This window comes from Drosophila erecta, unplaced genomic scaffold (assembly GCF_003286155.1).
Source record: "Drosophila erecta strain 14021-0224.00,06,07 unplaced genomic scaffold, DereRS2 tig00000021-arrow-pilon, whole genome shotgun sequence".
Taxonomy (NCBI): Eukaryota; Metazoa; Arthropoda; class Insecta; order Diptera; family Drosophilidae; genus Drosophila; species Drosophila erecta.
The window spans coordinates 4,587,540-4,605,248 of NW_020825198.1; positions in this window are offsets into that span (position 1 = coordinate 4,587,540).

Below are 17,709 nucleotides of genomic sequence, written 5' to 3' on the forward strand. Positions count from 1 at the left end.
CTCCTTCGCATTTCTTCTCTTTTTTTTCGCCTTGCACTTTCACAATGTTTCCTACTTCAAAAACAAAAGCAGACAGCGGTTCGGAAAATTGTGAGGGGGATTTTAAAAAGATGGCAGAGAGGTGGAAAAAAATTGCAATAAATTTGGCAGCCGCTTTTGCAATTTAATAAAAAGCTTTCGCAAGGCGGAGGGAGAAAAGTCAGCTCTAGTATAAACAATCAAGCTTATTATTGAGTCAAATGGCTGAGTAAATATATGAGCCCAAAATTATGGCAATGGCATGCAAATGAAACGGCCGTGGATGAAGATTATGAAGCCATTATCCAAACACTTGATGGAAATTGTCGCCGCTGAGAATTTAATTTAAGCATCAACGCCGGGGGCATCGATGGCATATCCTTCTGCCACTTGACACATGCAACAAGTGAGTGGCAGGGGCCAAAAGCCACACGAACCGTCGAAAGGCAAACAAAAGGACTCCGTTGCCAGCTCGATGTCCTTTGCAATAGGCACGCAAAACGTGCCCGGCATGCAAGACATGCGATGGCCAAAACGACATCGTATGAAATGTAATTTTCTGGCCAATAGAACACTTTGTGAGCTGCCAGGATATCAAGGGCTACAGCCCAGCATATCCTTTCTCCAGTTCATTAGCAAATCAAACTTCCGTCTTTTCGGCCTCAAGACATTTCTGGCATGTGTCCGACGCAAAAAGGCACGAAATTCCTGTCCACTGAAATTTGCATTCCTCGAAACCCCTGATCCCAAGGACTAGAAAACTCCTTGTCAACTGGTAATTTGATTTAAGGACTTTGCTTTGACCGGAGGAACAGAAAAAGGCAAGTGGTCAGCTGGGATTGGCAACCTATTGCCAGGTATTTAATTGAGCTATAATGTTTAATTTATGATATTAAATTAAACTTAGCAGAAACGACAAAAAGTCTAAGCAATATAAAACATATAACTTTTAAAAACTTTCTAAGAATAAAATCCCATTAATCCATATTTTTAAATCTAGGTAGGTCACTTACATTTCCTCATAAAATCCAAATCAAAGCGAATTTAATGCGCTCTTAAAGCATTTTTCCAGCTAATTTTCTATTCCCAAAATGGAATCTAATCAAATGTCCGCTCCACAATTTCCACCCAGCATTCGCTTGAAACGGAATTTACATAATATTTTTAGAAGCAACGGAATAAAGTTTTGCTGGGCGAACCAAGCAGACGACCCAACAATATTTCCACAACTTTGCGTTAATTTTCTAAATATTTTCTAAAATTTTCAAATTGCATTTGGAGCAAGCACGTTGGCCCGAATGGAAAATGGAGATGCCACAGGGCAATCCCAAGAAGGTGGGTTTTCCGTGCTCCAGCTCATTCAGCAACGAAGCAGCCCCAACCACCCACAACTTGCAACGAACAAGTTGAATTTTATAATTTAAAATTATGAACTAATATAATTTCATTTTTGTGGCTTGCACGCAGAGCGACGACGATGGAAAAGCTGGGTGGGGATTTTCTGGGCGGACACAGGTAGGAAATCAAGTGCATTATACGTATATATATATATGTATTTATATATATTTGTGTGTATGTGTATAATGTTGGTTATTGTGCACAACAGCAAATACAACAAAAGCGCGTTGAGGTAATAAATATGTATGAAGTTGGTGTTTGTGCACCAAAGAATGCAATTTCCCTCGAAAAATAAGTGGGGTGGGCTGGAAAAGTGGGCGGTGGGGGGTGGCTTCGTTTGACATCGCGTGCTTTGGGGCGATTTTCCCGCTGCATTGGCCAATTCTGAAGAGCCAGCAAAGATAATAACGATAATTAAGGCAAGCGGCAAACCAAATCTCTGATTTGAGTGACATGCAACAACAACATAATTCACAGCCAGTGCGTCAAAGTGTGTGTGAGCGTGTGTGTGTGTGCTTGCTCCAGAATGGAGACTCCATTTTGGGGGCTCTACACTTCCGGCCATCATTGTCACAGTGTGCGGCAATGCATGATGAAAGCTGGCTGAGATTGCGATGCACTTTCAGAAATGACAGCAATATTTAGCTTTTTATGCAAAAACTGGAAACAATTCAATATTATTTCTGACTTTGGGAATATGGTATAATTTATGAAATCAGAATATATGATACAATTACCCGCGCAAGCCGTGGAAAATTGCAGTCCCAGGGAAAAATATCGCTATATCGTTTAGGGAACGAATTTCACGCTTATCATTGCGAGATTTAATTCCTTAATTGCAAAGTTCTTAATTGATGCTTTACACCTGTTTTCCCTCTCTGCATGGAATGTTCAATTGGCTGGATGGATTTTTCTGCTGATTGTTGGCGAGTAGGCAGGTAATACCTATTTTTTTTTATTATTGTGATTCTCCCCAGTTGCTGCTGATGTGATGTGGGGGGCATCGAGTGAACAAGTGGGGAACTGCATCTGTTGTGCTTCCCATTGCGTGTAAGTTCATTATGTTGGCAGCAGTTGTTGTTGCTCTTGTTCATGGTGTGCCTGATACGCCCAACAACAACTGCGAAAACAATAAAAGCAACCAATACAGCAACAACATGTGTATATACTTACAACCAACAACAACAACATCCGCAGTTGTCTGGCCACCATTGCAAATTTCTACATGGCCGCTCAACTGAAAATTGTTTGTGCAGTTTTATTTTTTATACATTTTTTATTCACATTGTTGATGGCTTTGTTGTTTTTGGTTGCCTGTTGTAAATTGCAATTTCCCGTTGGTTTTTCTTTTTTTTTTTTAATAGTTTTTGTTGTTACTGTTGCTGCTGTAAGCTGCCAGATTATTTATTATTTTAATTAATTTATTTTAATCCATCACCCGAAGGCTTATCCAGTGATGTGATTAATTTAATTACAGCTCATTAATTAATGTAAACTTATTGAAGTGGTAATGAATGTTGCGATAGGCCAGTTGAGCAGGCAATAATTTTTTGAATAATTACTTAAAAGGGGAAGTGAAACGAGTGTCGAGATTATTAGACTGAATCTTTGAATCATTTTAAAAAGTTTTTAAGGTATTTTTGATCATACACCCCGGCTTAGATTATTGATGAATTGTTTAATGACCAATTGACCAAGACAATAAGATATAGTGTTGAATGGCATACCCTGTTTAATAACCCAATTAGTTACTCATTTGCGCAAACATTTCCATTTTCAATTGGCTAAAAATAATTTTGTAAAAATGGTCTATCATTCTTCATCCCTTATTCAACCGCTTCTGTGCATCCGCCCCCCGAAAGCAATTGAAGCAGACTAAGCTCAAAAACTCCGGCGAACTCCACAAGTGCTTCGATGATTTTTATGGGCTCGATAAAGGACTCCAATGCACGCATGTCCTTGGCGAGTGGAGCTCGAGTTGCGAATTGTTTTTGGGTTTGTGAACCGACTAACCTTGAGTGGCGCCACCTGGCGGCCCGTTTGCCGTTCGTACCGCCCCAACTGATGATTAGCATTATAAAATATGAAACGGCGGTGTAGTAGCACCAACCAGCGAACATGCCAAATTGTGAACCGAGAAAGAAATCACGTAACTGTCAAATATCTCATCATATCTCATTTCATGTTGATCGACTGTGGGAAAACTTGGCGAGAGAGCTTTGAATTGGACCTGTTGTTTGGGGATCCGGGGGAATTTCGGAACCGGGTGGGACTGATGGAACTCGGGGCTAGAGATCCCAACTGTCTGATAGGGCGGCGAATTCACACATGTCTTGTGGATTATAATGTGAACTGGTATCATTCGGTCGGGCCTTTTGCGGGTTTCCCTGCATTATTCGCCCGTCGTGGGTGCGTTTTTTTTGGGTTCGGAGGAGACGTAGTCGTCTTCTGTTTGGGGTTTTGAGATTTGTGTGTTTGCCGCTTTTTGGCAGCCGCCGTCACGTCTTGCAGCTGGCTGCACTCGGGCGACAGATTGCGGATGGGAAATGAGTAATGGATTTGAGTGAATAATTCTTAGAAAATGAGATTTTGTCTGCTGAATTCATTATGATTTTTTCTGTGACCCCGCTGTTTGCCTGGGAAGTGAAATTGGGAGTAGAATGGTTTTTAGGCCTTTGAATTGGTGCTTTCGTTCGCTCTGAGGTGTGCCACAAAAAAATCGTGGAAAATAGAATGCCAATTCTGATTCTTAAATAGAATATTTTGGTATATCTTAACTACTTACATACTCTTTTATTTAGATTTATTCTGACGAGCTAGATGACAGCCAGTATTAAAATGCGTTATATTTCAAATGTGTTAAGCTTTACTTTTGCCTATTTAAAGGTATTTCTATATTTTCTTGCACATTATCTAATTTTTATATCACTAAACACTATCACTCGGACTGAATTTGAAGTAACTATAAGATCTATTAAGAGAGACATAGCCACTTTCGAAAAAGAAGTGAAGAAAACGCTGCTAATTTCGAATCCCCATTGTTATAGTACTTCGGAATTACGGGTCAAGCACCTTGCGTGTCTGGAGATTGGCACAAATCCCTCCCGGGTCTTAATTGGATAACTTTCCTTAGCCGCCGGCCGTCACCTGCCGTCGCCCACAACTATATCTAACCATTAAACGTGGTCCGTCATTGTATTCTGGGGCATTCCGAGTGGCATCCATGGATGCACGCTGCACTGAACACCAAACTGAAGACTGGCTCTGGGATTGGGAGCAAGAGTTGGAGTTGGAGTTGCAGTTGGATGTCGGGAATTGGATATGCAGAGGAGCGTATCATAACCGGATCGCTTTGGATCGTGAACCCTTGAGTGCAATGTGCAGGCTTACTGGAGCGTTTTAAGGGACTTCGGGGGGTTTTTCTTTTATTAATGGACGAGTCCACGCTTAGATACCGAAATGAGACGGTGAGATCTTCAGGTCGAGATAGCCACGGTCAAGTTCACAGCGTTTCATTAGCGTGTAACGTCGGCGAAATTGAAAATGTAACGGATCGCAGGGGCAGGATCCGCGATAAGGATCGCCCTAAAAATGCATATCCCCCCGCTCCGCTGTCCGCTAAGTGGTTTATTGATATGCCACGGCCAAAGGACCCGGCCACAAAAAGTGCACCTGCCTAGGATCCTTAACCCTCGTGTTTCTTTCATCCAGCTCCTGTTTGTGGTAATTACAGAATGACTGCGCCGTTTTCTTATTCCGCCGCGTCTTCTCAGCAGACATGATCACCTTGAAAGTAAAAGTGGCTCAATGCATTTTTATGTTAATTCTTCGGAGCTTCTTTCCGTTTCTTCGGCATAAGCGTTGCGCGCAAAAATGTATTAAATTAAAACAAACAAATAATGAATAATAAGCAGTGGTCGAGAGTGAAATACTCGTCATTTGCATAAGAAACACTCTCTCACTTTCCAGAGAATAACTGCGATCGACAGCTCAGCTGAGTTAAAGTCTACAGCTGATTGCGTTGTGTGTATTGGTGTCTTGAGTTATGCTTAGATAAGTTTTCAATGGCATGCAAAGTGGTCATTAAAGCAGACACATGCTAATTAGATCTGCTTGTATGTTCCATTGGATTATCCCATTTGGATGGGGTTTTTTCAAAAAGAAAATAAAAACCCAAAATAGTTGAAGAAAATATATTTATATTTCTATTTAAGTAATTCATTTTAATATGCTATGAATAGAACTGTCAAATTCATTCAGCGAAATTTTAAAAGAATTTAAATATTTTTGAATACAGTATATTGCTTGATAATTCATTGCCAGTTTTGTTTTCCTGGTTTTGTTACATTAAAATATTTATCAACATAAGTTTTCGGTAGAACATGTATTTAAAATTTTCGTTGGCGCTTCATTCAAACGCAAAACCCCAACACATTCGCAAAAGCTTTGAAAATGTTGAATATCGCGGAGCGAGCGAGAGAGCGAAAGAGAGAGCGACTTCCAGACTGGAAGCGCCGGCTGGGACTATGGCCATCCCACTCGCACCGCCGTCCGTCCAGTGGGCGTAGCCCGACGTCTTCGCTCAGCTGCTTCCAGTGCGCACGCTCGACTCTCAGAGAGTGGGCGTTGCCAGAGCGCAACGCAGACGCGGCGAGCAGGTGCCTGGAAGGAGCGGGACAGGGCTATACGCTGAGCGTTGTCCGGAGCGAGACGACACTAAACAAAATGGCTGCTATCATGCGTCAGTGGCCGATAGGTGGCGCCAGTCAATGCTCCACCGGCATTTGGGGCCACTCTCGCGACTCGCTCTCTGTCGCCATCTCTCTCATTTCCCGCAAATGGTTTGGCGCGCTTTGCAAAACGATTCGATTTTTGGGTTAGTCGGTTTGTCGGAAGCTCCGCTCCGCAGGACTCGCTCCTCCCAAAAACAGTCGGAAAATCGGAAAAAACTCCTTGGGCACTCCGGCCTTGTAGGCGCATTTCCGTTTGGTAATTTTTCACTGCGAGAGCATGGCAATAACAACAAGGAACACACAATAAACAACAACAATAAGGAGAGGAGAATGCAAACGGACGTACGAACAAAAGCAAAGGAAAGGAAAGGCCGCCTTGACGATTTTCACGCTGACTGCGTTGCTTTTGGCCAATAAGTGCATTTGTTTGGTACACAGAGAGAAATTCATTGGAAAAATCAAGTCAAAAGCATTGTGCTATTGTAGATATCAAAATTCTCTGCCTCAGTTGAATTTAGATTTTTTGTTTAGTCTTGTTTTTTAATGTTTCTTAAATAGAGAATGTAAATAGAAAATAATTTAAAATATTATCTAATACTTTTTTTTTTGTTTATAAAAATTTGACCAGTTTTTGATTTATATTGACTTATATCCTTTTTGTTACAAACTCTTACAACCTTTTATATTTTGTTAACGCATTTTCCTTTTAAAAGGTACAATTTTTTTCACTTTACGCTTTGTGAAATCTTCTTGCTCCACTTGTTCTTCTTCTTTATCCTGGCTTGTGCTCAATAATTTTAACATTGTTGCCCGTAATGAAAGCTTTGCTCTTCATTTAAAGGCAAGGAAAAAACGAGACCAGGCTTTGTTGTCCGCCCGTAGTCCATCTCCCACTGCCTTCCACTCCACCCACCACTCACCCCTTGATCCTGCAAATACGTCCTTTTCAGCTCCGTGCTGTAGTGTCCTGCAATTGCTTATTGCATTCTGACTCTGGGTGTAAGGTCCTTTTTTGTACGCCGTTCAACTGTGAGTGTAAGACAAGCTTCCTGTTGCAAGGACGAAGGACGAAGGGCGCAGGGCTTGGGTGGGGGTGTGGTGAGGGGGCGGCGACGGACGCAGCAGTTTGCGTAATAAAATTTGCATAATTTTAAATGTATGTGTATGTGTGTGCTGTGTGTGTTGTTGTTGGTGTCTGTCTCTCGGCTGTCTGTGCAAGTCTCGCATATCCTTTTTGGGCATCCTTACGCATTGTCTACTGCTTTGTTGCACACACAGACACAAGGACATACACACTCGAACAAATGAGGCTCTCTTCGCTGGCAAAATGCAGCCGGATATGGATACTTTAAGGCGAATTTAATATATATTTTATGAGCCATTTGAATTAGCTGATTATTGTGATTTCATATAGGTTTGTTGAGCAGGCCGAGAAGCAAAAACACACCCGAAAATGTAGTTCAATTCTGTTTATTAATGAGAGATTACCTTTATAAAACGCAAATCTAATATTTTGCTATAAATTTAATGTAACCAGAAAGTTGTTAATTTTTAGAAATTACTTTTATTACTGTACAGCAAGACAATATCATGAACATGTCATATTTCTACGTTGTTTTGCTGCAAGTTTTAAATAAATCAAATGAAGTTTTGTGGCATTGATAAAGGTCTCTAATTATTGCATTAGGGATACATTCGGAATAGGCTTTCCCTTCCTTACCCTTAGAACAAGGGTTTTGTTAACTTTTGTAAACCAAACAATATGCGTGTTTACGAGAAAGCAGGGAAACCTAAGCTGGCAGCACAAAAAAAGCTGAATGTCAAATAATAAATAATAAAAATGTACAACACGCACCACAAAAAAAGAGGGGAAAAGCTAGAAATACAAAGCAGAAGCACACTCAAAGTCGAAGGATACATGTCCTGCGTGGTCTAATCCTTGCCGACAAGCCACTTGCTATGCTCATTAAGCTTCGGTTATTAGGGCCATCAAAGTGAATCAGGACAGAACTATAAAAGTCAACCCTTGCCCGCAACTTATCCCCAATGAACTGAAAAGAAAGTTTTGCGATTCTTCCGTTCCGTTCCTTTTCTCTTTTTCCAGTCTTCCTGGAAAACTTCCATTTTTTTCAAAGTTTTTGGGGCTATTTATACTTGTATTTGTTTGCTTGCTGTTGCTGTTATTGTTATCAACATTAAATCAAATCACAAAGACAACAACAATTACAAAAAGGCTCTACCTCGAACCCGAAAAAATACAAAAAACCGAAATAGGAATAACAGAATTTCTATAATGGTTGCTTGCACAAAAAAAAAAAGAGTGCGGCCAAGAGAAATGGGAAAAAAGACAACAGAAAATTTACAATGTCGCCGGTTTCCGCTTCGCAGAAGGGGGTGTGGCAAAAGTGGGCGCGCTGGTGGCATTGCTTTGGTTTTGTTGTGGCAATAAAATACATCATAACGGTATCATAAGCGAGGCGAACAAAGCGATACACACAAAAAGATAAAGAGCGCAAAAGAGAGTTGGAAAAAAAGGCATCGAAAATCTGTGGAAAAAAATCCATTTGCAGGGCGCAAAAAAAAAAAGATATTCAAATTTGGTTACGATGCGCAAAAACAACAACGAACAGTGGGCAAAAACAAAAGCCACAAGAAACAGCACACACAGACACACCCACAAACACACAAACACTCGTCCAGATACAGAGAGAGAAAAAAGAAGGAAGAACAAGAGCAACGACAATGGCGTCCACCGGAAATGGTCACACATACACATACACATCCTCGCAAACGAATAAATAAACATACGCATGCAAATACTTACCCACACACATAAAGAGCTGCACATGCCGTTAGTGTGGCCCGCCCCCTTTGGCCGCCCACTTAAGTTTCCTGCGTCCTGTGTGCGTGCTGCAACAAATAAAATATTAAAATTGGTTCAATGAATTTCAATAACAACAACAAACACGAAATCAAAACTAAATTTCGCTTTATTGATAACGAAATACAAGGTAACACGAAGGGCTTGAAGGGTGTCCTGTTGGGTCCTGGGCATGCCAGGACATTACTGGGGGGCTTCGGGTTGGCAAACAGTTATGGATTGCGTGTGTGCTGATGTGGTTATGCATGCCCGGCACTTGAAATATGCGAGTTTATAAGCGATTGGTTAAGGACAGAGGCGGGGAAAGCGACAAGCAGAGGGGGTAATGATATTGTTAAAGGGTTAGCTGCGAATAGAATTGCTTTAGGCCTACGATTGATTAGCTTGATTGGTATTAACCATTTGTAAATAGTTTAAGAGCTTTAAGTGTATATGTACTTAATATATTTGGAACTCTTTCTATGTGTATATATTATATTATTGTTGTTAAAATATATTGTTAAGTTACAATATAAATACTTGTTGCCTGAAACTTTATAAAAGTGTGCAACACAAAGTACTGCTACATTTAAAGCCGCAGTTAATAATTTAGTCACACAGCAGCAAAGCTACTTGAACATAGCGTACCCCATTTCATATTCTTATCGCCTCGCAAAGTGCCCCCTCTGGCTGCCACTGTCTCTTTGGTGTCCTGCCAGCCAACACACATTTGGCAACCACACTCACACACACACACACACGCACACCGACACTGCATATGAATATACATATGCGGATGGAAATCTGCACACATTTCGGCCTATCCGTGTCCGTCTGTGTTTGCATGTGTCGCTGGCTGTCAGTGTGTTTGTGTGTCCGTGTCCGTGTGGAATGCCGTCAATCCTAACCCTTTTGCAGTCGTGGGGGTCGCACACTTCCCATCTCCCCAGTGGCCTATCTATCGACTTATTTGCATGTTTTCTGATTCATTTTTTGCACAAATCGATAAAAATGCGTGGCGAGCAAGGAACGTAACAAAAAACTGAAATGATTTACAATTGCCAGATTGATGGGCCCGTAAAACAAGAAATCAAATACTCTAATCAATGTAGCGGCAATTAATAGAAATTGCACGGGGAAATGGGAATTGAAAGGGCCGATTAAATGATATCCGTGCCATATAAACACAGGCAGAAATTTAATGTAAGTTATTAGCTCGAGATAAATAGCTGGCTTTTATTTTGGGTTATATTTGACAAAATGTATCACTTTTCTCACACATTATAAACCCTTTTTCTTTTTAAAAATTAATAACAAGCAAAATATCTACCTGCAATTAATATAACAAAGTCGGTTTTAGTTTTAAGTATTACAATCTTTCTTACAATGAATTATTTTTTTATATGAAATCCTACTAAATTTAGCGTGTGTGTTATTAAAGTTTACTTTCAAGGGCCATTTTATTGCATAATTGAATTGCTGGGCAATTTAAATATTCAATCTCCGTGTACTCATAATCAGTGTGCCTGTATTTGTGTATCCTTCACACGCACAGGCTTTTTCTATTTGGCGACAATGTCCAAGGAATCCTGCACAAAATGGCAACAACACAGCCACCTTGCCAGGTCTCTAAATATACCTTTGTGGAGCAGCGGTAGGTGGGGCTTGGGAGGGGGCTGAATGTGGGGCCCAGACGGACGTGCGTTGGCTGCTTGGGGGTTGAAAGGACATCACACGGACGCACACTCACGTCGAGATACACGCACACTGTGGTGGGTAGCGACAAATAACAAACAAATACAAACCGAAGTCCTGGCTGAAGAGGGAGCTCCCATCGCGTATTTGTGCCCCACTCTCTATTTAGTTTATGGTATGCGTGAATATTCAAATATTGCGTTGCCTGCTCTCGACACATATATCTGTGTGTGTGTGTAGATATATGTATATAGATAAAAGTGTGTGTCCATGTGGGGGTTGCCACAGCAACAGGAAATCGGACGCATGCGTATTGGTAGAAATCCCCCGTTCTGCGAAAGTTTTTCCTTTCTTTCTTGTTTGTATTTAACCCCCTTGCCATTTTCACCCCCCTTTGCCATTCGTCTTTCGGTGGAAACAAAAGCAACGCCGAAATAATAAATAATTGCTAGTTGTCATTGAGGTGCAGGGGCATGTAAAGACCACCTTCTTTCTACCTTTCTACCTTCCCCAATTTGCCTTTCTTCTGATAATTTGCCGTCTCTTCTTCTATTAGTTAATTAAAGCTTTTGGGCCACCACGGGGCGTATACTTGATTTACCGTATGGCTAGGCAAAATAGCTGCAAAATTTAAACTGACATCGATTTGTGTCTACTTTAAAGTCATCGCATTCGCTGTCGCCACGTGTGAGTGTGTTTGTCATTTTGGGTGAATGGCGTGCTTGTCTGTCAGGATGTCTCCTTTGGCGAAAGGAAGCGGGAGTTGGGGTCATTGCAACCTGTCTACATAAATACTGTCTGCGATAAGGCCTTTGTTTTTGCCATAAATCTCATTTTATGATGAATTGATATGCGACATAAAGTGAGCGAAATGCAATCGAGTTACCCACACAAAAACAGCGATTTATTTACAATTGTTAACAAATTAGTAGGTCTCAAAGTAAAACTAATTGCATGTTTACTAAAATATGTTAAAATATATTATAACGTTTTAATTTAAGACAAGATTTTATAAAAATGTTAGGTGTGAAAAGCCTCTAAATAATATTTCAATACGGTATGTGCCCATTTTCATTAATATTATTTAATCACAAACTGCATGAGCGTATGTTTCTATTGTGTGGTTAGCTCTGATTGAAATAGCCCAAAAACAATGGAGTGTGGGTAATAGATTCCATTTATAAGCCCAACGATTTGACAGCGGTTGATCCCATTTCGCAAGCAGTGAATGAATCAAACCGACGCCTTCTGATCTCCCCACAGTTAGTGGTACAAATCACACCGAAAGAGTTCTGCAGTTCAGACCTTGTCTGCAGTGAAAGTTATGCCAGGATAATGTCTGCCCGCTTGTCTATCTCTCTCTATCTCTCTTGCTCCCTCGCTCCCACTAACTGTGCATGCGTTTGCACCTAATTTGCATAAACGCTCTGCCAGCAGCGCCAAACTTTTGCCCACATTGCACAAAAAAAAAGAGGAGGCGGGTTGGAAAACTCAAACGTTCCTCCTCCCCCTTGGATTTTCCTTCAGTTTGTGAGTTTCTGAGATGCGAGCCGAATTGCTGGCACTGAAACTGAAGTGCAAGGGCGGGGAAAATGCGGGAAAAGCGCAGGAAAAGCGAACCGAGTGAAAAATGCGCAAACTTGGTAACCAAGTTAGCGCGTTATTTTAACATTTTCCGCTTTGCTGCTGCCGCGGCTGTCGCCTTTTTCACGCTCGCTCTCCCTCTCTCTCCCTCTCTCTCTCTCTCTTTGCGATTCTCCAGCTTCCTTCAAGGACTTGGTACAAATCACTGCCAGTTAGGAATTATGATCGATGAGGTCCTGCGAGCAGCAGTCGCTCTATAGTTGGCGAAAAGTTATGCGCTGGTTTGTTGGAAAATTTGTTAAGTTGGCTGATTGCATTGCTGTGCTTTTGTTTTCCATTTTGGTTAGCAAGAACAGGAGAAAACGGGAAAATGGGTGTATTGCTGTGAATTGAACATATGGTGTGTAAGAGAAGCAAAGATAAATAAAGATTTTCAAAGTATGTACGCCATTTTTAAGAAATAAATACAAATTTTTAAAAGAAAATATTTAAATATTTAAAAGAAAATATCAAAATCAAGTTAGTTCTTCTATCTTTCAATAAAAAGATCATTTAATCCATTATAATGAAGTACTTACTACTATAATTTATTACTATACTAGTATTAATACACTTGAGTTTCTAAGGAAGTACCTATTCTTGTACCTATTCTATAATCACATAATCCAAGCCAGTTCATTAAATAAATTTTCCCGAATTTGGCCAGAATTAAAGACGAGCCTCCTTCCGTGCTGCCCATGCAAATGTCTAAGGTCAAGAGCAAGGTTGCATATCCCCCGCCCCGCTCCCCGCTGCCCGCCGACTCACCAGCCAGCTCCATCGGCATCCTCATTCAGTAAAATGCATAAAAACTTTCAGTATCACTGGGTCACATGCTCGTCTGCATCACTGATGAGCTCGACTGGCAGATGCGGCGCCGGCAGACGAGCCTCCGCCGGTGTTCCTCTTCCGATATTAACAACAAATTATGGCATCCAGCTCATAAAATTGCGCAATAAACAAAAGCCAAGACTCGTATGTGTATGCGTGTGTGTGTTTGCGTGTGCTTGTGTTTGTGTGCAAAGAACAAGTAACAAATGAGCCAATGCGAAAGTAGAAGAGCACAAGAATTAGCTGTAATAAAAACTTTTTCGTGATCTACCTCAATGCAGGATAAAAGTGCCTTTTTGAAGTGTGTGGGCAACGCAACGTTTTCATCCCACTGGCCGAGGATTCACTGTACGCTGGGGGCATAAAAAATCAGCTCTCGCGTAATAATCATAAATTAGTTTATGAGCCGCAGGAGCAGCGTCATCGCGTGTCGCGTAACCTTGCCCTTCCGTCGCGAAACTTTTTTTATAAGCTTATTTCAATTCGTTGCTTTTTGCACAGCTTTCTTTTTATTCGCAAGCACACTGTTGAGTTTTTACGGCTGCTGGTTGAGCTGCATAAAAATGGCAAGCCGAGATAAACATATCAAGTATCCGCCGCGTGCGCCAACGGGAATGGGGTTACAAGCAAATTTGGAATTCCGGCAGCGACCAACAGGCAGCGCCACCTACCTCCCCCTCCGCCCCTTGCATATCTATTCGAAAACAAATTTTGAATTACAAATCGACATAGACATGACGTCACCCTGGCAAGGATGTGCAGCAAGGACAACGCGAGAGCGAGTGGCACAGAATTTTCGCACGAGTTTTGCATTTGAATGTGAGTTACGAGCTCCTCATTCTCGGTGTTTCAGTGTGTGTGTGTGTGTGGCTGCGAAACAGCTGACTTTTGTTTTGGCGCGAGCTTCAGGAGATCCATTCGCCCAGATAAGGCTCATAAAAATGGTTGCTCCTCTGCGCAGACTCCACGCGAAGGACTTTAAGTGGAAGCCAGAAACTCAGCCAGCAAGAGCCACACAAAATGGCCGTCTTGGCCATAAAGTAGCAAAACAATGGAAAAAGGCAAATACGAAGAATGGGTGCGCAAAAAAAAAGTCAAAATAAAGAAAGAAAGGAACGTTAAAAGTTGGCGAAAGTCTTTTGGCTGTCACAAGCAGGCAACGAGCTCTTTGGTTTTCAAGAAATATGACGCACATAACTGTTTTCAATTAGCTGGAGGTCCTTCGGGGCCAGGACTCAGTGTCTTTCCCAGCTTGGTCCCTTGCCTTCACGAAAATGTTACTGAGAAAAATACGAAGATTTTGTATTGGTACTCCTTAAAGAGATACCCATTGAATATCTCAAACATTTTCTAAATACTTTAATCCATTTTTATACAATGCCTTTTTGAATATTATCAAGATACATCGATTTGTAGTTGGCATTTATAACTTGCTCACAATTTTAGCAGACAGTTGCAATTGATAACAAAAAAACGTAATTTTAAACTGAAGTGAGTAATCACTTTTTCGCAGTGCACTTTCATTTTTTCCCCAGCTACCACTTAAAGCTGCTTTCAGCTGAGGCTTTAATTTTGTATACAAAAACCAAACTTTTCCGAGCATCGTCCTCTTTATATCCGACCTACACACACGCACACCCACTCGCTGGGAACACCCACTTTCATCATCAACGAGGGGGGTTGGTGGGAGGATTCGTTAGCATTCCGTGCTGCGCTCGCATTGCAACACGCGTCTGGAATACAAATGAGGATCGCTTTCGTCCTCGTGCCGTTCGCATTCTCATTCTCATTCTCGTTTTCGTCCTGTTTCTTGTTTCTCGTCATCATCAGCGGTATTTGGTAGCCGGCAGTCGTCAGTCCACAGCATCCGCCATTGACAGCCAGTGTTGTAATGCACACAAGCACACACACTCGCACTAAAACGCACACATCTGTGCTGTGGAATAAAAACACACACACACACACACTCACATGGATTGGCTGGCGGGCAGGACACAAAGTTCGCTTATTTTTAGTATTTGTTTTTGCTCGTGACTGCCTCGTGTTTCGGTTTGTGTGCTGCCTGATTTCTGTGCCTGGTTTTTGTGGGGCTGGATTTCAAGGGGAACTAGTTCTATGCATGATTAAATTAAAAAAAATCTTTTATTAATAAATCTATTATTAGTTAAAGAAAAATGGTCATGGTTTTAAGACTTCTGTGAAAGTGCTTAAAATATACTACGATTCCGGAGTTAGAAGAACATAGATTGATATACTATATATGATATACTATACTATATATGATATGATATACTGTGATATACTATACAATATATATTATACTATACTATATACTAAACTATACTATAATATACTATAGTATGAGTATACTATATAATATAGATAATATGATGCACGATAAATTAAATTTATTGGTAATCTTCGTTAAAAATGTTCCCGAGAATTAATTAAAATTCCGATTTATCGAAAACTATTTCCATGAACTAGCTCTATGTAGCAATGGGCACTGCCAGCTTCTATGCCATTTCAATGGAAACAACTTGTTCCACTAAATTACACACAGACTCCTCTTTTGTGCTGGGCAGCCCCAACGTTTGCATTGGTCATCCGCAAAAAACTCCCACTCGATGGCCAGCTTGGTCGGCTTCCGTTTCCGGTCTGTCTACGTGTGTGTGTCCTTTTTTTGCAGATCTCTTGATTTGCAGTTGGGAAAAGTCGCTTTTGTTTGCTTATATCCTGGAGGAGAAAAGATGATCCAGGCTGATTTTTGAATAGTCCTGATGCCGCAGCTCAAATCCCTTCATCTTCTAATGAGCGGTGAGCGCTGACAGTTGTGCTTGATAAGCGTAAAACCGTAACGAATGGCCGGCCAGAAAAAGCCGGAGCCGGGGTAATTAAACAGACCCGGCAGCAGTCGAAGCGTATTAATCATTTAATTTACTCCTTTTCACGGCGCAGACATTGCACGGCCGCAGGACTTTTTAGCTACCGGGGGGCACTTGTCGACGAGAGCATTAACACCGCTGTCCTGATCCTGCTGCTGCTCCTGCCTCAGCTCCTTTCACTTCCCCGTGAATCCCATTCACGTGTCCTTGCAACCCTTTCGTGTCTTTGCCGTGTTTAATTCGCTCGGGCATGAAATTTCCGCGTGCGTAGCCTCCACACAAAACGGAGCTTCTTGCCTTCGACTCCATTTGCCTGTTGTTGCTTCATTAAAATAAATTTAAATAAACTACGCTGATTATGAGAGTGCCATAAGCCGGGAAACTTTTGCTAAAGCAGCACAACACGAAAGGACCTCTTCAAGGTCGCTGGCGGAAAAGTTTCTGAAGCAATTTGGAAATTTTCTTTAAGCGGATTGACTGGCCAGTCAATTTGATAATTGTATAATTGGAAAGTGGTGGTTAAAAGTTAACTTTAAATATTTAACATATTTAACAGGGGATATTTAACAAATATTTGTTGCTTTCTAGTTCAATAATATATCTATATTTTTATTTAATAATAAATTGCTCAAAAGTAGACAAAAATGAGAAATAATTACTTCACCATAAGGACTTTAAAAATCCCATAAAACGCAGAACCTTTTTAAGGTTCGTGGTTGTTGAAAGTTGTTGAAAATAATTTCAGCATTTGTGCCCAATGATTTGACTGGCAAGTCAATTTATTAATTAGTATAATTTAAACATTTCCCCCAACCCGGAAAATGGCAGAAACCACCCTCAGCAAAAAAGTAAAACGCCTAAAATGCGGCAATACAAAATCGATGACAAATTGCGGACACGTTACGCGTAGTTGAGCCCAAGACGAGTTGAGCTCGTTGCGGATACCCGGTTTTCGCTTTTGGGTTTGGCGTGACTGCTAAATACGCTGACAATGCTGCACCCTCACCCTCGGAAAATAGACAAGGGCAACAACAAACCCGGCTACCAGCCACCCCACAAAGGCAAAGTCAGGCGGGCTATATCAATGGGCAAATTAAAATAACAACCTAATCATCGTTTTAAGACCGCGAGAAAAAGGCGACACGAGATTCCAAGCCGAAGGGTGGCTGCCTGGATGGCTGGCTATTTTGGGTGGCTGCACTGCAGCGCTGCTAAATGGAACGCAAAGGCCTTTTTGTCAACGCTGCACTGAGAGAAATGATGGTCGAAGTTTTTCTAATAGCTATATTAGGTTTTGGGAGGCGGAATAATTAACGCGATCGATCTAAACTTTTTTAAAATTTAAATTTCTTAAATCTGTATTTAATGTTACATTTAATTTATTTAAACAGTTTATAAATCTGTATTTAATTTCACATTTATTTTATTTAAATGGCTTATAAATCTGTATTAGTTTTTACATTTAATTTATTTAAATAGTTATTAAAAATGTATACATGAAATTTATTTAAATAGTTTATAAATCTGTATATAATGTTACAATTAATTTATTTAAATAGTTTAAAAATCTGCATATAATGTAACATATAATTTTTTATATAGTTTATAGAGAAGAATTCCTATAATCGGCTTGTCGGCTTATTTTTTTGAGCTCCTTCCATTTCTT